Source organism: Sycon ciliatum, chromosome 3 (assembly GCF_964019385.1).
Source record: "Sycon ciliatum chromosome 3, ocSycCili1.1, whole genome shotgun sequence".
NCBI classification, from domain to species: domain Eukaryota; kingdom Metazoa; phylum Porifera; class Calcarea; order Leucosolenida; family Sycettidae; genus Sycon; species Sycon ciliatum.
Window position 1 is genome coordinate 28,349,130 of NC_088645.1, and position 23,588 is coordinate 28,372,717.

Here is a 23,588-nt window from a genome sequence, read left to right on the forward strand (position 1 = left end):
GCTTTGACTGATCCACTTGGTTGTGCAAGAGGCTTCAAAAGGACTATTTTATTACCAACAAGGAGCACACACTTCCGGTTCTTTTAAGAGCCTCAAATAGGTGATAAACTAAGCGCACAGTACCGTGGAAGAATAGCTCACAATATCTACAAGAAACTCATGACTTTTGCAGATAGCATAATTATGTAAGGTGTTCAACTGTGTGGATCACACACTCCTAGGCTCTGAACTATTTGATTATGGCTTTGGAGACAAGGTTCTCGCCTGGTTTAAGACCTATTTGGCTGACCGAACATAGGGAGTCGAAACGCCCTTGTCTCTTCCAGGTGATCCATGCAACTGCACCCGCGGCGTCCCAATTGTTCACCAATGTAACAAGATCACATTCAGTCAGCCAATGCAACAACATGGCAACATGTCACCATGGCTGGCCAGTACACTAGAAATTTCAGGGTCTACTTTCGCTACTGTTGCAGTCCTTGATGATTTGTTGTGGACCAGTTCTTCCTTCTTCTTCTTCTGTCATGTTAGGTTGCTGTTAAGAAGGTGAAGCTTTTTCGCGGCTAAAAGAGAGATTCTACGAGAGTAGGGATTATTTCCACGATGTCCCAGTGCTGCTAGCATAGCGACAAGGCGTATGGAGGCAATCCGTGTGTGCTTTCCTACCACGCTAATGGATTCGGCTGCTGCATCGCCATTGGAGAGTTGGAAATTTGATTATTTCCTCACGTACATTTTAGTGGATAACCATCACGACAACTTGTTGGTGTTTGGGAATATGTTGTAGCAGACCACGGTGGTGGTCTACACGAAATATTAGGACGCAATGTCGCTGCTACAGACCCTTAAAAATGGCATTCGTAAGGTTCGCTATTGGACAGGCTGAATTGATCGATTCGCTCCAGGGACTCATCTACTTGTCAGTCAAAAGTCAGATGGCTAAACATTACTAGGTAACTTGAATTGCTGTGTGAACATTCGTGTTTCTGGGCAAAATTGTTGTGAGCAGCATTGGCCCCTTGTTCTTATACTTTCTCTCCGTGCGTATTTTAGTCGACGTGTTGATTTTGCACAATATTCAAGGATGAATGAAATCCATCCAAGGAATAATGAAATCCATTCAAGGAATAATTGACATTTGCTCGTTACAGACATTGACTCTTTTAAATAAGGAGTAGGGTCCTCAACTTTTAGAAGATCGCTCATTCCATTCAACTAATAAGGGACGAATTCCCCGAAACACTGTGTATTGAGCAGGGAGTAGCGCTTTCAGGTTATCCGAGTGGAAAGTGCGACATGCTTCACGTGTCCCCCGGATGGCAGTCATGGGTCAGCCAAGTGTCAAATTCGACAGTAAGCATGTTCCTCGTTGGAGCGACCAAATTCATCACTATAACCGCCGAGGTGCCAACTTCTAAGTTCGCATAGTTGTCGCTCAGACGGGCGAGTGACTAGTTGTTGGAGGTGACATCGTTGTGAATAGTAACTGGCTCTCAGCGTTTGAATTCCTTGATCCCAGTATTTGAAGAGTATCGCATCTGCGAACTATGTTTCTGTGTGTTGATGATGTGAAAAGCCCAGCCCAGCATCACTTACAATGGAGAAACTATGGTGAGAACAGTCGCTGGTCCTATGTGCAAGGCACAAACCTACGTACTAACTAAACATTTGGGTATGGCCTTCCCTGCATCGACTATTCGCCACGAGCAAACAGAAACATGGTGAATAAAGAAGCTTTTTCTGAATTTTCACGCTCAGAAAGTGTTTTTTTTTGGGAGGGTGTATATATAACGCCGTTTTGGCAGTCAGGTATGGTTTAAGCACCAGTTTTCTGCTTTTGTTTTGTATACAGTATCTTTCATTTCCTTCCCCAGTGATTGTAAAGCGGTACATGAAGTATTGTTTTCCCAGTAGATTGTACCTAGTCCCAGTGTTAGTGATGTATTGAGCTAGTATTGTGACACTGTACTGTTGTGTGTGCTCATGCAGGTCAAGTTGTCATTCTCACTGCTGGTGGTACAGGACAATCAACAGCAGCATTCACAGTGACATTTGGTGATGGACAACCTACAGCCGATGTTACCAGTTACTTACCTGTATGTATTGTGACCAGTGGATCAGGATCATTCATTCGACTAGAGAAGACTGATGGTAGTCTAGTCTTGGGTGAGACAGGTACTTTCTCAGGATTTGCTGGTGTACCAGTGAACGCCACAGCACATCCTATACTGGACACTTCATACACTGGACTGTACCATTGCAGAACAGTGGATCACAACTCTACACAGACATATCAACTCAACATTGTAGGTAAGCACAAACCGACTTCTTCATCGTGTGGAATAATGTCCAGCTTTGACTCTATACCCTACAGTATGGCTACTGATGCATGCAAGGTGAAGAGAAATAGAGCAGTGGTTTACTAGGAGATGCCCGAGGAAAGGAGAACCTCCTCCAGGTGCATGACGTCGCGTAGGACGCAAGCAATGTAACAGGCGAGTTGGCGCACTCTTGTCTTGGTTGCTCTAGGGCGCCCGGAGTATATTAAAACTTCAAGGTTCTAGCCAGAGAAGAGTAAGGGGGCACATCCCTAGTCATTTTTCGAGTTTTTAGTACAAACCTCGAAAGTGCTGCCACAGATCGGTTGTTTCGGATGCTCTGCGCACTTGCAAGTTGCATTTTGTGTGACAAGGAAATAGTGGAACATGGAAAAAGGGGTGAAATGTATGTTTCCTCTGCCCTCCCCCCCCCCCCCACCCCTACGATTACATGACATTGTATTTCTTGGCTGGAGTCATGAGCATGCCGTTAAATTACAATTCTCCATGCTGAAGACAACAATGACTAGTTTTAGCACTGTACGATCACGAAGAAACAAAGCATGAAGAATATTCTCGAGCCTTTCACCGTACAACAGTACTCCGGCCTCCTGACCTCGCACAGCTTTCCAAACGGCTTGACCAAGGAACTGCAGTACAGCGTAACTTGAAGTTCCTTGGTCTTTCTCTTTTGTATAAGTTTTAGAACTGATTTCCCTTTCCTGAGATCATTTTTTTCAATTGCCATTTTCAACATATATCGCATGGTTTGCAAGGATTGTTCGAAATATCCGATTATTCTAAAAACTAACAACAGGCGCAGAGCGCAAAGTAGTTCGGCGAAGAGATCGACATTAGAACGTTTATGCTTCACGTGGTTCAATTTCGAACATGAGAAAAACCTGTGTTGAATCGCATTTTTCACCATGAGTTGGCCCTCTGTCGCGTTGAAATCTGACGTTGCAACGTGAGATGCTCCAATTTGACCTTGAGGTCTCACGTTCGAAATTGAAAAAAAGTGAACCGCAAACTCGTTAAAAAACAAGTAAAAGAATGATCGAACAATCGACGTACCCACCAAGGATTAGAGAGAACATGTCAAACGAGCAACTAGCAACAATAATCAAAGGAAGAGAGAGCCAGATAGTCAGAAACAATGCAGATGATAGCAACTGGCAGCGGTAAGAATAGGAAATCAAATATGTTCCAACTCGACAACATACATTCAAAACAAGCAGTACATGTGCTGTAAATTCATAGAATAACAACACACCAAACTCTCAACAAATCCTCCTAAGATGTTTAGGCTCGTTAAGCATTACTGTCATGATATTGCTGTGCTGTCGGAGGACACATCCCATTAGCGTACTAAAACTCAGCTGATGAGGGGTAGTTCCCCGAAACACTGCGTGTTCAGTAGGAGTGGTACTTTTCGTGCAGGTGTGGTGAGTGGAAGGTTCGATAGAATTCTTGTGTAAGCTGGATGTCGTCTGTCAAGTAGTGATTCAAGTTCGCATGAACAGCGTGATCTCCCAATTGCTGATATAAAACCACGTGCGGATAATGCGAGCCACATACTACAAATGACTGGCACCGTTTCCGAAAGTCCTATTTTGTTGATGTCTGTAGAGTCATTGACATGTACCGTAAAGTACCGCCAGAGCGCCCCGTCTCGCGAGAGCGCCCCACCTTGATTTTACAACCAAGGGAAGAAAATGGTATGGCAGAATGCTACTAAGTTTGTACGATGTGAGAACCTTCGTGTACTAAGGTCACACTTGGTATGCTTTTATGTGGCGCTCGAAGGTCAACTGGGTACGGATTGACTGCACAATGTGCAATGTTTGTACAAGGTCCGTGTCGTATGACCTACAGACAGAAATCCACCTCCACAAGGCGGCCACGAAAGGACGAGATGGTGGGGCGCTCTGGCGGTACTTTACGGTAATAGCAATCGTGTTCCTTGTTCGAGTACATAGGCAGTTCAGCGACAGACACAGTGGCGTGTCCAGATACAAACCATAGGAATGATGTGCTGAATATGTGAGCCACGGGAGATCTTGTTTAATGAATATAATGAATATGCTCAAGACGTGACTTTTTCATAGACACAAAAATGCAAAAAATGCAATTCGAAAGAGACCCTCATTGCAATGACGGCTAGTGACGGCTACCGTTACTTTAGACTAGACCCTAGACAACAACAGACAACAGTTAGAACTAGAGCCTGGTTAGAGAACAACACATTCTTGTAAGTAACACACCGACATAATAATATTCTACAAAACAGGATAATTCCCCTCTACGCACAAAGTAAACGGAAGGGCACAGCTTCCTTACAAGTATGATGGTAACTTTATTGCAACTCAGAGTTTCACACTTTCAAGATCATCTGGCTATACTTATTCTGGTCTGAAACGAGGAATAATGTCTTGTTACAAATGTATATGCACAGGAAAGTAACTGAAGAATCATTGCGTTTGGAATACAGTGGGAACCTTTCATATATGTGCACTCACACCTGCACCTACTCTCACACACGCACATACACAAACACATACTAACACTCACTCCAACACCCACCTCACCTCAGACCTGCCCATCGCGGAAGCGATGATAGCGAACAGCAATGTTAGACATAGCAACTAACTTGTGCTGGGAATACACCATTCAACAACACGCACACCTCCACAGTCACGCACGGATACGTACGCGCTCCCCCCCCCCCCCCCCGCACACATATACAGACGCACACACTCATCCTCACCTACCCATCTCCTCCCCACCCCACCGCCACACACAAAAGCCAAACTCACACCCCGCTTAACACCTTCACGCTGCCCAATGGGTGACTCAGACACCATACATTCGCAGTGACACTGATCCATACAATCATGTACATGATGAATATAGCAGATATCAAATGTATGTATGGATAAGTGTGGATGTATTGTGTTTAAGTTTCCCAGTGGGCAGCTTGAAGGTGTTTAACATAGGTGTGAGTTTGAATACCCGCGGCTGTTGAATGTGGACACCACAGCGTGCTTCCACCGCCACACATCACACCCCCTGCCCAGTGCCCCAATGGCTTACCCTTATCCTGCCTGGTGGTTTCTCCGCCTCTGCACGCTCCATACATAGTTCGCGCCTACTGCGCATGCCCATCCAGTGATGTAATTCTTATCACTCGCTCTTCCCATGCATGCCCTGCATTGATAACCCACACCTACTCTACATGTCCATGCGTATCCCCCACAATAAGAACAAGCTATCCCGCGACAAAAGTATTGGTTGTCTGATGATTGCCTTAGCATTTAGCTACGTGCATGAAACGCAGCGTAGCAACGTATGTATACATAATTGGTGGAACCATTCTTTTTGACCTTTGTAGGTGTGAGTTTGTGTACTTGTATGTGTGTGTGTGTGTGCGTACGCGGACGCGCACGCGCGCGTGTGTGTGTGTGTGTGTGTGTGAGGCGGAGTGTTTGCGTATGTGCGTGGGAGTGTGCACATGTGTGCCTGAGTGTGGGCGTGCGGTAGTGCGTTGGAAAGAGTGTGAGTATATGTTTGTTTGTTGTTGTTATGGCATGCGCGGGTGCATGTGTGTATGTGTATGTGCGTGTGTGTCACACACTGTGTGAGAGTGGTAGCAGGTGTGAGACCATGTATATGCGCGGTTTGCACTGTCTTCCTCGCGCAAAGATTCGTCACTTACATGTACTTTCCTGTGCATTATTCATACCAGAATATTTCCTGATCACCACGCAAGCGTGAACCTGTGAGATGGAAAAGAAATGTGCTCGACGTTACTTGTAATTACTTCGTGGACTATTCACTGATCCAGGTATCCGCCTTCCAAAGTACTTTCTCTCAGAGGGTCGTTTTCTAGTCGCCAAGGGCTTGGTCTCGAACTCGCACCATCATTTGTACACGCCATTGGCTGTAACTATTTCTGCAATTATTTCTTCACGCTACAAGAATAGCTTTGCTGTTAAAGCACGCCCAGCTCTGCGTTGGTCTTTTAAGGTGGCCTGAAGACAGTTCTCGCCTGATCAGTCTCATCATACATTTCAATATTGTACCCTTGTGTCCTTCTCGTACAGCTCAACAAGTTCGGTCTGGAATATCACCTACATCACTGACATTGCCCTACTCTGGTGTTTCGTACACCATTCCATGCAGGTCAAGTGGAAACTTTCCTCTCAACGTGTCTTGGAGCTCAACATTATCTCTGGACTCAAAGAAGATACAGACGGTGACACATACGAATATGGTGGATTCTATGTTCAGCTTCCGGGGAAATGATTCCCAGATTGTGTTTACAGAAAGTGATACATCAGGTCTTACCTTCAATGTCATCTGTACAACATCGTACACTACAAACTTTGATTGTACTGGAATGGGATCAACTCCATCACGGCCACAAAGTGTCATTGACAGATGTGCGAATGCCGCCCAGGCAATATCTACCACTGTCTCTGTCACTGTTCAAGGTTGGTAACGTTACTTGTTCAGGGACTACTTGTTTTGAGCCAATAACTAGTGTGATGTGGGCAATGACAACTAAACAATCAGTCATGTTAAACATTTGACCACCACTGTGGGCTGCAGTCGAAAGCCCATTCATGCACTCCAAGACGTTCCGGAATTGGAGCGAACGTTTACCAAAGAATGAGCCAAAGAAAAAGCAGAGTAAAGTCACAACTGGTCACGTTGATTCAATGCTGCGATGAAAAATCGAACGATGCACACACAAAATGCAGGAAATTTCGGCTTGCGGTCATTTCAGGTTAGGCCAATAGCGTTAAGGTTATACAAGTAGTACTTTAACAATAAGGATATATTGGCACACGAAGAGACGAAGCCAGTCGCCTCTGATGAGGCCTTTCGTACTAGTACTCAAGTAAACGAATTCAAATAAAAGAGAGAAAGAAACAAACTTTACTTTTTAAATCTGTACATGGTGATAATGTGACAAAGCACAACGATGTCCATTAATAGTTTATACAGCATATCAACAATCTCTCCTCCTCTTCTACTCCTCAGAGGGCTCTTAGCCGACAAATCTTAGTACCTAATGCACACACACACACACCCACACACAAACACATACACACCGCTACAAACACAGACACACACACAGACAACCACACACATACACACACCAACAATGCAAGGAAGGGATTATGGGTTAGTGATTAGTGCGCAGGCTGGATGTAGGTGATATTCTACACGCGTATATGTAATTCTGTTGCTACGGCATTTTTATTTTTTATTTCATTTATATTTTACTATTGACACAGCCCTCCTGGAAAACAGGTGGAGAACAAAAAGAAACGAGGAAAAGGACAAAACATAGGGGATGTAGGGACGACGTGCTGATGTGCTGGGAGCAACTCAACCGACCTAAGGTCTCGGCGACAGCGTTGCAACTAGGCATCGAAAAATGGGTGGGGGGGGGGGGTGGCACAAGAACAACTGCAACACAAATAGAAGCTAGAGAATACCCGGTGCGACAGAAATACTAATTTGGTGCGAAATAATGAGAAGAAAATAATGACGCCCAAAAGCGCTAATACGAAATTAAGAAAAAGGGAAATCATAAACCACATAGCGCTAAAGCTGCACCAGAAAATAATTCAAATAAAACTAAACCGGGTGGAAAATCAAGAAATCAGAACAAACAAAACAAACTAATAATAACAGGTAAATGAAGCCCAATATTATTAGCATAGCCGAGCCAAGGAACATGACCGGTGCCACAATCAAGAGTTCATCCGTAGAAGTCGGTAGCCATCAGCCAGTGTTGGTGTGTGAGGCACTTATGAACATCTTCTTTGAACGTGTGGAGCCGCTTCAAGCTGAGTGGAGCCCTTACAATTTCGCTTGGCAAGCTGTTCCATACTGAGATTACAGAAAACGGGAAGGAGCGAGAAGCATAGGCAGGTGCTCTCCTGTCCAGGACTTGCTGCAGCTGCACATGGTGCTGCTGGCCAGGAGGGGGTTGACTCCGGGTGCGCCGAGCTTCTACATGGTTGACTGGAGGGGGGGGGTCATGGCGGTGAGCTGGGGTGGTCCTGGGATGAACTGGAGCTTGTACAGGTATACCAGCCCAGAGACAATCCGGCGGTGGCACAGGCTTTGGAGAAGGGCACAAGGGCCAATAATGGCCATTGCACGTTTCTGCACGCGGTCGAGTCAGGCGAGGTGGCTGGATGCATCTCCCATCCACAAGAGCATACTCAAAGATGGGTCGCACAAATCCCTTGTACGCACAAAGCCGGCCATGGTAATCTAACACCCGGCAAGCCCGACGGAGAACACACAGTCTCTGGCAGCCACGTGTCGCAATTGAGTGCAAGTGATCCCGGAATGACAGCTTGGCGTCAAATGTCACTCCAAGAAGTTTGATGGTGTTGGCTTCCGGAACCGCGATACCTCCAAACTTGTTGTCAGGGACAGCAGGGTGTGTGACTTTCGTAGTCATCAGCAGCTGTTGCGATTTAGAGGGCTCGAATCTGATGCGCCAGCGTTCTCCCCACTCTTCAAGACGCTTGAGGCTGGATTGCAAGTCGGCAGTCATGTCATTCATATTGTCCTGCGTGCGGATGAGGCTGTAGAGAGTTGTGTCGTCTGCAAATGAACTTAGTCGTGTCTCGGGAGAGAGGCACTGATCCAGGTCAGACACATACAAGAGGAAAAGTGTCGGGCCAAGGATACTGCCTTGGGGCACACCTGCTGTTATGGGCGCCGGGGAGGCTGATTCACCGTGGACCAGGACTGATAGTTCGCGGTTGAGGAGGTAATCCTTCAGCCAGTGCAGCAGGCAGCCGCCAATGCCAACGTTCTTGGCTTTGAAAATCAGTCCAGAGTGTGATACCCGATCAATTGCTCCTGCTATGACCACCGCCATCATGTGAGCGTACCCTCCATCGCTGACAGTCTTGACCCACTCAGTGTGCAAAGCAGTGAGGATGTCGCACGTGCCTCTTCCTTGCCGAAAGCCATATTGACTGTTGAGCAGAATATTGAAACGCTCCAGATAATTCACGAGCTGCTTGTTTATTATACTCTCCATTACTTTTGACAGGATGGATAGTAGTGAGACTAGCAGGGAGTTCATGGGATCCGAGCGGGGGTTCTTCTTGAAGACTGGAACCACATGTGCCAGCTTCCATTTGGCAGGCTGAACACCGTGGCGAAAGCAGAGTGAGAACAGTTCGGTGACTGGTTCTGCAAGCTCACTGGAACACTGAGCTAGGACTCTTGCTGGAATAGTGTCAGGTCCTATTGCCTTCGATGTATTCAGCTTTGCTAGACGGCGGCGTACATCAGCAAGCCGGAAATGGATGCGGTCAAGACCATGGCGGTCCAAATGCTGCATTTCTGGCAGATCGTCTGGAGAGATGTCAGCATCTGCAAGGTTACACTTCTGGGAGTAGTACCTGGCGAGGCAATCGGCCTTGCTTTGGCGAGTTGGATACTCAGTGCCGTCGGTGTCTTTCAGAAGAGGTATCTCAGAGGCACGTTCCATCCCAGCAGCTCTCTTCATGTTGGACCACCATTGCTTGTCGTTAAGTGAGCCTGAGCTGAGCTTAGCATTGACACGAGCATCATGTGATGATTGGGCACGCAGCAAAATAGCAGCTGTTCGGGCCACTAGGTCGATGAATGAAGCTCGCAAATCTCCATCATCGGGGTGCTGACGCCACCGTTTCCATCCACGAGTCTTTGCTTGTACAAGTACTACAGTGCTGCACTCAGGTGTCCACCAACAAGGGTCCGTCGTTCGTACTGTCAGGGTCTTAGATGGTATAAACGTGTCCATTCCATCCAGAATTACAGTTGTGAGTTGTTCACATGCAAGCTCGGGGTCATCGCAGACGACAGCAGCCCAGTCAAAGCTGCGGAAATGTTCCCTCAGTCTGCCCCAGTCTGCTTGGCCATAACGCCATACTTTCCTGCTTGTTGGCCGCTCCAGTACAGGAGTGAATTCCTGAAAGTTAGACAATACTACACAGTGGTCAGAACAACCGATGGGAGATGATACTGCTGTGTGGACAGTGCCAGGAAAGTCGGACAAGACGAGATCCAATGTGTTTGGCCCACGGGTTGGCTGGGTCACGTGCTGGACAAGACAGTGTGTTGCACTGATTTCTTCCAAGAACTCCCCTGCGATTGTCGTTCGAGAGCTGCCAAGCCAGGGCGTGCTGTGAACATTAAAATCTCCAGCCAGAATCATGTGCTTACCACGCTGCCGCATGGTATCTATGTTTTGGTCTAAGTGCTCGAGTAGAGCCAGATCATTGTCAGCGCAGGAACCAGGGCGATAGGCTGCACCTATGACAGTTTTGCTGTTGCACTGGCCAACGGTGAGCCACGCTGTTTCGAATTCAGCAGACTGGTACTGATCCAGATGCTGGTACGCGATGCCGGCTTTGATCCAGACTCCAACGCCACCTCCGTGTTCTGTTCGGTCTCGGCGAATCGGGCCACAGTATCCCGGGATCATAGATGCACTGCATTTTATCCACTGTTAGTTTCGTCTCAGTCACTATGGCAACATCCGCACCTGAGAGCAACAGGGTATGCTGAAACTCTCCGAACTTGGACAGCAGCCCGCCTGCATTGGTCAGGAGGAGCTTCATGATTGTTGGCTGTCTGCATTCAGTTGTTGTTGCTCGGCAGACTCTTGCTGCTGGTGGTTTTTGGCCTGTTTCTTGAGCAGTGGGCTGCCGGAGTCAGATGAATCCCCATGCCGCCGCTTGCGGTCGGGAGGCAATGGTGTCAGGTCGGAGCTGTGAGTGGCTGAGTCCTTGCCTGACTTCTTCAACAGCCCAGACTGTCCATTTCCCTTTCCTGGCACTGGCCCATGACGTTTTTTCATGAAATGTCCACTCCCTCGCAAACAGTGGTCTAGGCCAAATGTTTACAGAGGTGACTGTGGGGAGGGCATCAGCATCAATGGTTACTCTTCCTGTCATCATTCCCTACTTGTTTTCACGGACATTGCAATCATGAACGTCAACTGACTGGTGTACTGCGGTGGAGCGTGTTGTGATGAACTCGCTTAGCCGTTGGTCATTGCACTGGGCACTAAGATTGCCAATAAAGACAACTACTCGATTCTTGCGGTGAGGCTCTTGAGCCACCAACTGCCAAGAATCATCCTGGATGGCCTCCAAGTCCAATGCAGGGGTTGCGTTGGGCTTGCCTGGCATGTGTCCAGATCGACGTCCTTTATGCTGCGGAAAGTCATCTGCGTCCGAGCACTCCGTGCCTGAGGGCCACTGTCCTCGATCACTTTTTCGAAAGTGCCGCTAAGGGATACGGCCGCCATGTGCGCTCCAGTTGTTTCCTGATCCTGCAGATCATGCTGCTGCTTGCTTGCATGGTTGCCTTTGGTACGGGTACGTCGTGTACGCTGGCTGTTGAGAGTATGGGTACCGCCGAGCAGCTCCGAGGAGGAATCCACGGCTGTAATGGCGGACTTCTTTTCAAGGGAGACCCGAACCTCCGCCCTCAACTCCACGATTTGTGCAGAGAGCTCATCTAAGCGTCGTAGGAGGCGCCTCTCCCGGTCTCTCGACTCGCTGACAAAGGTTGTCAGAGTCTGCAGCAAGCTGGCCACATTTTGCTCGATACCAGGCAGAGAGCAGAGCAGTTTTGTCGGCTCGCCTGTCGGCTCGCCCATGTCAAAAAAAGTAGGCCTACGACTACAGGCACCACACTACTACTGCTACCTGTTACACTGAACTGCTACAACCACTGCTAAGACCCTATGCTACTACCGGTGCCTCCCGACCGTCCTGATGCCAACTGGGCTATCCAAATGACGAAAATCCGGCATGTCGTAAATGTGGTAAGACAATGTATCTCTCTGTATTCGCACATGTCCAATGAGATGAATTGAAGTCCCCCACTCCCCAACACAAACACACGTTACCAATGAGACATACATCACCTGCAATTACTTTCTTCATAATCGTTTCGTAATCATTTCGTTGACAGATGCGTTAAGCCCATGGATCCTTCCATCAGTGACATGCGAACTGTAACTATTATTATTATTATTAAGAAAGGGTTTGCTCCCCACACCGGGGCTCGCGCTATTCCGCCGACTTTACTTGACTGACTCACGACTGCCATTCAGAGCACACGAGAAGTCCATCGAACCTTCGACTCGGCAAACCTGCAAGAAAGCACCACTCCCTGCTCAATACACAGTGTTTCGGGGAATTCACCCCTCATCAGTTGAGCTTGAGTAGGCTGAGGAAGATTGTGCCTGAAGAGCACCATTTATATAGTGCTCTCCAGGCACAAACATCACCAGGGATACAAACTTACCGAGACGCTCCGCTTCCAGCGCGATAAACACCTCGTGAACACCAGATAGCAGCGTGAGTCAGTGTCGCTCCTGGACGGTGAGACAGACGTCGAGGACCCTCGGTCATTCGCAACGCTGTCACCTCCAAACCAACTAGTCGCAAGCCCGCGCTGGGCACAACAGTACGAAGTAGTGGTTGCGACTTCGGCGATGATTTGTAAGAAAGGGTTTGCTCCCCACACCGAAGCTCGCGCTATTCCGCCGACTTTACTTGACACTTGACTGACTCACGACTGCCATCCAGAGCACACGAGAAGTCCATCGAACCTTCGACTCGGCAAACCTGCAAGAAAGCACCACTCCCTGCTCAATACACAGTGTTTCGGGGAATTCACCCCTCATCAGTTGAGCCTGAGTAGGCTGAGGAAGATTGTGCCTGAAGAGCACCATTTATATAGTGCTCTCCAGGCACAAACATCACCAGGGATACAAACTTACAGAGACGCTCCGCTTCCAGCGCGATAAACACCACAATTTTCCTCAGCCTACTCAAGCTCAACTGATGAGGGGTGAATTCCCCGAAACACTGTGTATTGAGCAGGGAGTGGTGCTTTCTTGCAGGTTTGCCGAGTCGAAGGTTCGATGGACTTCTCGTGTGCTCTGGATGGCAGTCGTGAGTCAGTCAAGTGTCAAGTAAAGTCGGCGGAATAGCGCGAGCTCCGGTGTGGGGAGCAAACCCTTTCTTACAAATCATCGCCGAAGTCGCAACCACTATTTCGTATTATTATTATTATTATGTAAAAGAGAAAAGGACATATGGATACGAGTTAAGAGTAACTCTCCATCACTGTGACATGATACTATATACAGTCAGAAAGTGCAATAACTAGGCACAAAACTGACAGAGTACTGAGACATTCGACGTCCTGACACCTAACTTCAACACATCTCCGTAGCGCTAACCGACAGCCTTCCAACTTGGAAGGTTCAAGGTTATGGAAAGACCAAAGAGGGGAAGGCAAGCGCAACGAAAACGAGCAAAAGCTACAGTCCCAACGGAACAAAGAATGTCGATTGTTACTGGACGATGACGAGACCAGTACGATTTTGACAAAGCGGTCTAACTACAATTCGAAGCAGCAAAGCAGCACACCACCCAACTTGGGTGGGTCATAAATATCAAAGATAAGTAAAGAAAGGGAAGCTTTGCGAAAACGAATTGTACAAGCCGAAAGCCAAACTCCTACAGTACTCCTCATGCATGACATTGTGATGGACTAGTTGACTACAAAACAAGTTGTTTCACACGACGTACGTTTCGCCGTATGGTTCGTGACGGCTCATCAGGTGTGCAATTTGAAACTCGGATGTTGAGCCATAAATATATGTAAAAGAGAAAAGGACATATGGATACGAGTTAAGAGTAACTCTCCATCACTGTGACATGATACTATATACAGTCAGAAAGTGCAATAACTAGGCACAAAACTGACAGAGTACTGAGACATTCGACGTCCTGACACCCCTTACGGAGATGTGTTGAAGTTAGGTGTCAGGACGTCGAATGTCTCAGTACTCTGTCAGTTTTGTGCCTAGTTATTGCACTTTCTGACTGTATATAGTATCATGTCACAGTGATGGAGAGTTACTCTTAACTCGTATCCATATGTCCTTTTCTCTTTTACATATATTTATGGCTCAACATCCGAGTTTCAAATTATTATTATTATTATTATTAATCGTCACCTAACGTATTCACACCAACACGTTAACTGTCCCAGTGTTTCGGTGTCATTAGTTGTTGTCTTCATATTTAGTAGTTCAATAAGTACCTACTAGTTTGCAATTAACATTTTGTCATTCATAACCCTTATCATTGGCCAGGCCCGAAAATTTGGTGTAATGTAAATTTAAATTTTAGTCGGTGTAAAGAGACCGTTTTTTGGAGTTTGGATTTGAGAAGTGAAATTTCCTAAATACAGCATATCGGCGGAAAAATTGTGATGTAACATACACAGGATGATTTACTCTGTGAGTTGCACCAACAAGTACAAAAAGTATAACAGAGAGGCGAGAGGTCAAAATAGCACTAGTTTCGTTACAAATTCCTTCTGTCTACAAAGTTTGGGCTGTAGTTTTGGCAATGTAAACAGCATCTGGCTCAGAATCTGTGAAAACCAGGCTTAGGGTGAAATTTCACAAAATGACTTTTCCCATTTTCAGCTTCTATTGGGCATGGGGGGTCAGGAAACAAAATATTACAGGTGTGGGTCGACTCATAGTGGTATTAAAAGCATCTCAAACACACCACGGTATTGTGTTAAAAAATCCAAAAAAACACAAAATTGTTATCACAGAAAAGAAATGAAGAGAGATCCACCAGACTGAAGGAAGAGACATGGATGATTTTTGTTTAGGCGACATGACAAGGTAGGCATGTGGGGGCAGGCTTGTTGTGGCCCCTTGAGCTTGGTGCTGCAGGCTGTAGTGGCCATGCACAGTTCTGCATGAATTTTGTATGCTCCTCACTAGTACAGTGCACCCAGCACATTCTGGGGCTGAATACATGTACTGGCATGCTCTGGCGCTACACACCACAAGGAAACCTGACTCCAGTTGAGATGCCACCTTTTGAAGGGTGAATCTAGTACACCTGTTCAGAAACAAGCAAGAACACAGCCTTTTCAAACTGTTCCGCTGTTCATCATGGTTCATAGTAAGCGCATAGTGTGCTGGCGTGCTGCAGTATCTGCTTGGTGCTGACCAGCAAGTGAAATATCAGCACGCCGTACAATCCCTTGCAGCTAGCTGTCCAGCGAGGAACGTCTCGAGTGGGGGCCTCTCGATCTGCTCGCTCATTCTCCTGGCATTCAGTAGCACTTCATCCCCAAGGACTTCAATTCAAAACCGTTTTCACACTGCGCTTCAAGCCATTTTCCTCGTGAACTTGCTGCAAACGTATGAGCTCCGCTGCGCGTGTGATACGTTACTATTTATTCGTGAAGACTTGGGAACAGAAACAAAACATGTCATGAGAAAGAACAACAGGAAAAAGAAGCACACTCAACTAATCTGTGTGTGTGCGTGCATGCAGTACAACTATGACGTAATGAATATAGATACACATCACGCCCCTTCGAGATGTTGCGAAACCTGTGACAGCAACATCTATCATAAATAAAACAAAATGAAGAATGAAAACAACAAAGCAGAGACAGCAGAAATTGACATTAGTGATCAAGAGTGTCAATCATAGGCCTGTCCATGATGCGAACCAATGTTTAAACGCTGGGGTGGCTTGCGCTGACGTGCGCTGCGGCGGGACGGCGGCGGCGGGGAAGAGGCGTCAGCAGCAGCCGGTTGGACAACGAGCGGTGCAGGCACAAGTGGGCGATACGGACACAGGAATCTGCGGTTCCGCCAATAAATGCGACCACTCGGCAACTTCACTAGGTAGTCCCGATGATTACCGACAGCAACAATGACCCCACGAATAGACCACTGCTTGGTGCGCGGATGCTGAACATCCACGTGGGTGCCGAGGCGGAGCTGCGGCAACAAGCGACGAGTTGACGACTTGTCTGTGACGGCATCGTCGGATGGCATGGCAGTCTCATCACGTGTCGTCGCTTTGGAGAGCCAGGATGAATCAAACTCCTTCCAATGTGCAATGACGAATGACTGGAGAGAGCGGCCATATAGGAGCTCAGCGGGGCTCTGACCAGAGGAGCCAGGTGTGTTTCGCCATTCCAGTAGCCCTCGGCGGAAGTCATCTGTGTCAAGATTGCCATTCACGGTTGTCTTGGTGATAAGACGCTTCATGGCTTTGACAGCAGCTTCGGCGTGCCCATTACTCTGCGGGTAGTGGGGAGAGGACATGACATGGTTTACCTGCCAGCGCTTACAAAACTCAGCAAACTTATGCGAGGAGAACTGGGGACCACCATCTGTACACAGCACAGCAGGAACACCAACATCAGAGAACCAGCGACGGAATGCTAGTATCACGTCATGCGATGAGGTGGTGCGGCCAGTACGCGCGACACAGGGCCAACCGGTCAAACGATCTGCATACACAAGAAAGTCGTGACCTTGACAAGTGAACAAATCGGTAGATGCACATTCAAACGGTAGTGTCGGGGTGCGGTCGTTCAGCAGGGGCTCAGCTGGCTGGGACGACTGGTGTTCGCGGCAAGCAGGACAAGAACGAACGAGTGTATCAATGTCCTTGGTGATACCGGACCAGTATACAAGCTGACGCGCACGAGACTTAGTACGCACTAGGCCTTGGTGTGAAGCGTGGAGGTTGTGCAATACCTGAGCACGCAATGATTCAGGAACAACAATGCGGTTGCCCTTCAACACAATGCCATGGTCGACGGAGGGATGCTCACGTCCATTCCAGTACGCACGTAACGGAGCAGGCAACTTCTGCTGGCGATCAGGGAATCCAGTCAAGATACACTCAATCAATGACTGGTACGTGGTATCTGCAGCTGCAGCTTCCCGCAGCTCTGCAACCTTGAGATTCGCATTCGGCTCAGTGTGCGAGTGCACCATGCAGATCTGAATGCTGCGGCAATGAAGCGACGGGGCTTCACCAAGCTCATCAGTGGTGGAAGGAATGCCAACAGGATTCCGGGACAGTGCATCGGCGAAGGCATTTTCAGAACCTTTTCGCCAAGATGCCTGCAGCTGATAGGCTTGGAGCTTGAGACGTAATCGTAGAAGACGCGGGTTCTCGATCTGATCCAACGAATATGAGTTGATGATCGGAATCAGGGGCTTGTGGTCGGTGACGACTTCAAATGGCGCACCAGACAGGTAGATGCGGCATTTGCGCACGGCCCATACTACAGCGAGCATTTCCAACTCGATGACAGCATAACGTGTTTCAGCATCAGACAGGTAGCGGGATCCACACTGAATAATACGCCACTGATCATTCTGCTTTTGCCAAAGCACGAATCCGAGACCTCTTAGAGCGGATGCATCGGTTTCAAGCCGGAGGTCTTGACCAACTTGATAGAATGCGAGAACCGAAGGAGACAAGAGAGCTTCCTGTGTCCGTTCAAACGCTGCAGTGTGGCTAGCGTCCCACATGAACTCACGGGAGGTCTTGAGCAGGCCACGCAGAGGATTGGTCAACTCGGCTAGATGTGGCGAGTTCTCGCCACATTGGTTCACTAGACCGAGGAACGAACGGAGATCAGTTCTGTTGGCGGGTACTGGAAACTGGCGAATACCGGACGTCTTATCATCGTCGACGACCCAGCCATCAGGCGTGACGTTGTAGCCGCAGAAATGGACACGTTGCGTACCGAACACAAACTTGGCGGGGCTGAACGTGATACCATGCTCCCTGGCGCAGAGCAGAATCTCGCGCACGTGGCTGACATGCGACAGAAAGTCGTCATCGTACGCTAGGCAATCATCGACTACCTTGCCAAGACGCGGGATGGCAGAGAACGCAGCGTCAGTGCGCCGGTTGAACTCATCCCCAGCAGATATTAGACCCTGCGGGTTTCGTAGATAACGATATCTGCCGTACGGGGTGATAAACGTGGTGAATTCCTGAGCAGTGTCACTGAGAGGAATCTGCCAGTAGCCAAGCCTTGCATCGAGCTTCGTAAAGAACTTAGCAGAGCCAACTCCAGAGACAACGTCAGGTGCCGTATGTACGGGATGCGCGGGACGACGGACTTGGTCGTTCAGCCGCTTGAAGTCAACTGTGAGGCGCTTCTCAGTGCTGCCCTTCTTGTCTACTATGACAATCGGATGGCACCATTCACTGGGCTCCGTCACTGGTTCAATAATCCCGTCGCTGACCACGCCGTCGAGCTGAGTCTTGATCTGGTCACGGAACGCATACGGTATTGGTCGAGCAGTGTACACACAGGAAGGCTTAGAATCGTTCTGTAGCTCAATTTCCATTGGCGGACCTTCCATTGGCTTCAGACCGGAATCCGAGAAAACGTCAGCGAACTCTTGCAGGAGCTGCTCACGTGTCCGCGCGAACTTAGCATCACTAGGATGAGCGCATGACGAAACAGCTGCACAGATCTTGGGTGAAGATGCACCCTCGTGTTCAGCAGTGAATTGGACTGGCCAATCAGGTGGGAGAAACTTCAGCGCACGCAATGAGGTATGAGACAGCAGGGCATCGTGTAGACCCTTGTACACATGAATGACGGTTTCATGCTGCGTCTCACCGACTCGTAGAGTCGCACGTATTTTGCCCAGGTTGCGTAGCGGCTCACCGGTCACAGCCTGCACACAGTCGTGGTCGTCATCTAAGTTCTCGACGAACCCACCGATCTGCGTGAGGTGCTCCTCGCCAATGGCATCAACGTCACTGCCTGTGTCTGGTGTCCAGGACAGTTGGGATGGCTGATCCTCTGTTTGCAGCATGGTCGAAACAGGTACTGTGCGACGGTCCACGCGAGGCGCACGCTGTAGCTTCAGCTGTCCAAGCTTGGCAGCAGAGCTAGTCTTCGGCTGTTTCTGGCTTTTGCACATTCGCTGAAAATGCCCAATGCCATGACAGGAGTTGCACTTCTTGCCCTTGGCAGAACATAAAGATTTCGTGTGGTCACAACGACCACAATTTGGACAAGTGGACTTGGCCGCACTTGATGTCTCACTTGGCTTAGAGTCAGCTGGCTTGTGACGTTTCTGCTGCTTGTACGCCGACTGCTTGGCAGCACTTGCCTGGAGGCCAGGACTGGGCATGTGTGCCTTGGTGTGGTATGCTGCTTCCTCCGTCCGACAGAGGGTGACAGCCTGGTCGAGCGTGAGACCATGAGTTGCGAGCAACTTGTGTCGCGTCTCATCGTTCCGCACACCAATTACGACGCGGTCGCGCAGAGATTCCTCCTTGAGTGTACGGCCGAGGCCTTTGCACTGCGCACAGCAGCGAGCATCACACGTTCCACATAGGCTGTGTGACAAGAAGTCGCATGCACTTTGTAGTTCACACAGGGCTGTGTAAAACGTATCAAATGATTCTCTAGCTTGCTGGACACGCTGGTAAAACTCTATGCGGTCCAACAGTGGATTACGTTGCCGTCTGATATACGCCTGAATGCGCTCCAGCATCAGGTCGACGTCAGCTGAAGCTGGTATGCAAAAATAAATCCTCTCGGATAAAACGTCGCAGCTCCTCATCGAAACACTGACGGAGTGTTGCCACGCTGGCCTCACGAGCCTGGCTGGCCAAATGCTGGCAAACACTAAAATCTCTCCAGCTTTCAACGAAGGAGTGAAAATCAGCCAGCGTCGCAGACGACAATAAGTGTGGGCAGGAAACACTGTTCACTGGCCGTGGTGCTGAGGTCTGCGAGGTGGACTGAGCTGGTGCTGAGGGCTGCGGAGTGAACTGATGCTGCGATGGTGATAGCGACCTGCTCTGAACATTCTTGAACAGATCTTGCATCGCCTTATCACGAGCCTCAGCTGCACGCATCTGCTGCTCCATAAATTTCATCAGGACACCCATTTGAGATTCCTGCTGTCGCTCGGTCGCGGAGGACAGGTCAAATCCGGTATCGTCCTGTGATTGTTCCATTACGATTAGTCACTCGTCCACGAGTACGAACAAATACACTACTAAAATAATTCAACTGAGACAGAGTTTCGATCGCGGAAACTACTACTTCATACGGAAAAACAACTGGGCCCGTGCAAACACTACAAGGTGCGGACACAAGGCACGGACACAGGAAAGAACAAGTTCACTGCGCCATGATACGTTACTATTTATTCGTGAAGACTTGGGAACAGAAACAAAACATGTCATGAGAAAGAACAACAGGAAAAAGAAGCACACTCAACTAATCTGTGTGTGTGCGTGCATGCAGTACAACTATGACGTAATGAATATAGACACACATCAGCGTGCTCCCTTTGCATGAGGCCCAGAAACAGCTAGTATCTCCGTACTTCGATTGGCTGGATCGATGTCGTCCAGGTTCTCCTCGCTATCGCCATCACGACTCTAACTGGAGACGATGTTTTCACCATTTTCCGCAAGTAGCAGCTAGCGCAGAAATTTCGCCATCCCTGAGTGTAGGAGATGGAATCCGTTCGATCAGTTCAAAAACTCTTCGTTGTGACTAGAGGAGTAGCATGCTAGCAGGGAATATTCTACCGGAAGCCCTTTGACTTCCCTGACTGCTGAAACCCTTCCTGCCATGACTGCTACTTCTTCAAACAAGCGAGATTCTCTTTGGTTCCACTTCACTGCACTCGATCGTCCATGCGACACAACCTTTTTACAAAACATCATTTTTCTCAAAAAAATGATTTTCACCCTAAGCCTGGTTTTCGCAGATTCTGGGCCATCTAGTTCATCTACGTGGCATTTGCTGCCCGTCCGCGCGTGAATCTTGAAGTGCTCTGCAATAATGTGACCGATTGAAATCAGGCACGCATGCTACACAGCCGTTTACCTCCGTTGTATGTCAGGAGTCGGAGGACAGAATATACATGCATTTATACGTCATGACCCTTGTATCTGACTCACTGATGCCGTCGTGTTTTGAGTTTGTACAAGCATGAGACATCTATCATAATCTATATCCCGCTTGCTTAGACTGTAGTAGACTGTAATGAACTTCAAGGGTACATTTTGAAGATATTAGACTATGAAGTCAAATGTACATGTCAGAAATGCATGCAGATCACAATGCACAGCACTGATGTTCACACGTATTGTATGTTGAGTATAGAGCTAGTAACTGACATGGTTGAGAGTGCTATCGGAAATGCACAACACCTGGCCACTTTCTAGGCATACTGAGCCATTTGTCATCACCTGTGCCACGTACGAGCGTGGCCAAGGGGGATTCATCCAGAGATAAACTGAACAAAGTAAGGTAACCTCTGGCACTGCACTAGCTGCTAATATTTGCTGCTGTTCGGTTGCTGGCATTGCAGCTGAAGCTATTGAGAATCTTCAACTTCCATCACCTTCTACATAACGTGGGCTAACATGTCGGATAACTGGGTGAATGTACTGATGGTCATCTCTCCATGACAATTGCCCACGCACACCGAGCACACTTCTTGCAAAACCGTACATGCTCTCCCATTCCAAAAGTTGTTGTTTTCCTGTCATCGGTTGTTATTCGTTTTGCAGGTTTCATCAAATTGTCACATATTCTTGTCCTATGTCCTATTGAAATCTGTGAATAATTAGTTTTCAACAGAACATGGACAAGTGCACCAGGTCTGGGCATACCCATGTTCCGTGTAATTACCAAAATATTGTCTGTTTCTATCTCTATGGATCATCATAGTAATGGTTTTAGTTGTGGGATGTTTACTTATTGTGAGTAACTGCATTGAATGTTGTCTCTTTGTTCACAGCGCAATGTCCTACTCTCACTGACAGCAAGTTCAATTACAAGCCTGTTGCCAGTTTCAACACACTACCAGGTACCACAGTATCCATCGAATGCATAGAAGGTTTTCTGTCTAACAATAGAATGGAAATAACCCAGTCTACATGCCAGGGCAATGGAAGGTGGCAACCAAGTCAACCATTGTGTGAAAGTAAGTCTTTACCTCGAAGTACACCAGTTACGCAAGGAAAACCCAAATATTTAAGGAATATCCAGTGTCAGTTCCAAACAAACAAACATTCACATTTGGCCCTTGTAGTCAAAGCCTGTCAGCGCCTTCTAGGTTCGGCCTTCGGCATCGCCTTGTTAGACGGTTAGATTTTTAGAGTATCGTCAATTGACGGGGCTGCAAAATTCGATGGAGGATGTCACCTGAAGCCAAAGTCCATCATTACAAGGTCGAAGGTAATATAATACCATTTCTTCCCTCCAGGGTGCATCTTGAATTGCAATGACACTGATGTGGTGGATTGTCATCATGTAGCGGGAACGGCAGCGGTCAACTGTATTTGTGGACAAAACCTCCAGTGGACCATGGGCAAATGTCAACGTAAGTTCCTTCATTTAAAATTGTTCAAGTATTGGTTTGTTTCGCCAGCCCTGCGCAGATATTTTCTCACTTATCCATGTTGTTGATGTTTTAGATTTATCCTGTGACAGTTAGCGCCTATTTTGGTTTCGACTTTGTTCACACACTTGGTCTTCTGTATTACTACTTAAAGTAGTTCTTAGTGTCGCTTCGTTACAGGTGTTATTTCTCCCCTTTTTTCATGGCACTGTAAGTGCCTTGCCCTCTTATAGCACAAACCCGATTCTTGCGTTTCAAAAGATATGCTATAGCATGTGGTATGGTGAATACAGAACGCTGGTGACCACTAATGTCAATATCTAAGTTATTGTGCAGTGGCGTGAGCCAATTGTTTCATGGCATTGTAAGAAGTAGATTATTGCTCCAATTCGTCACTGAACACAGCTGTACCACTGGGAATTGATACCAGTCATGTGGAGACTATATACCAAGAAATCCACTCAAATGAACACGGTCCGTTTCAGCTGTCTTAATACTTAACGCGAGAGCTATAATTATACCTCTGAGTTATAACAAGATCATCAGAATTCGGAGCAATATCCGTTTATTGACCATGGCCTCTGCCAAAAGATAACTCTGTTGATATTGGAGTTCGCTTTCCATTTGGTCTTTCGGTATGCATGGATCTGTTTTCTTTGGTATTTTGGTTCTATGCACAGCAACACATTGTCCAGAGTTAAACTCAACAACAGTGATGACTATACCCAAGAGTACTACTGGCAGTGGCATTACTGTGTCATGTACGCTTGGTTTCGATACTATCTCAATGCCGTCTTCAGTGACGTGCCAAGCTAATGGAACATGGACTACACTACCATCTTGCCAAGGTTAGGCATAGCTGAGGTGGTAGTGTGGGAAAAGGAAAGTGTGAAGTACTGTTGACGCGCATGGGACATGCATGCAGCGTCAGACATTCAGCGCGGAAAATCTTTATCTAATACTATCAATAC

General features: G+C 47.7%; 1 long non-coding RNA gene across 1 annotated transcript; it reads left to right on the plus strand.

The window, feature by feature from the left end:
* The first annotated feature begins 1,994 nt into the window (after positions 1–1,994).
* On the plus strand, positions 1,995–22,196 carry LOC135812631 (uncharacterized). Its single transcript, XR_010552883.1, has 3 exons — positions 1,995–2,310; positions 6,422–6,811; positions 22,015–22,196. It is a non-coding gene; the product is annotated as an uncharacterized LOC135812631 (long non-coding RNA).
* The last annotated feature ends 1,392 nt before the right edge of the window (positions 22,197–23,588 follow it).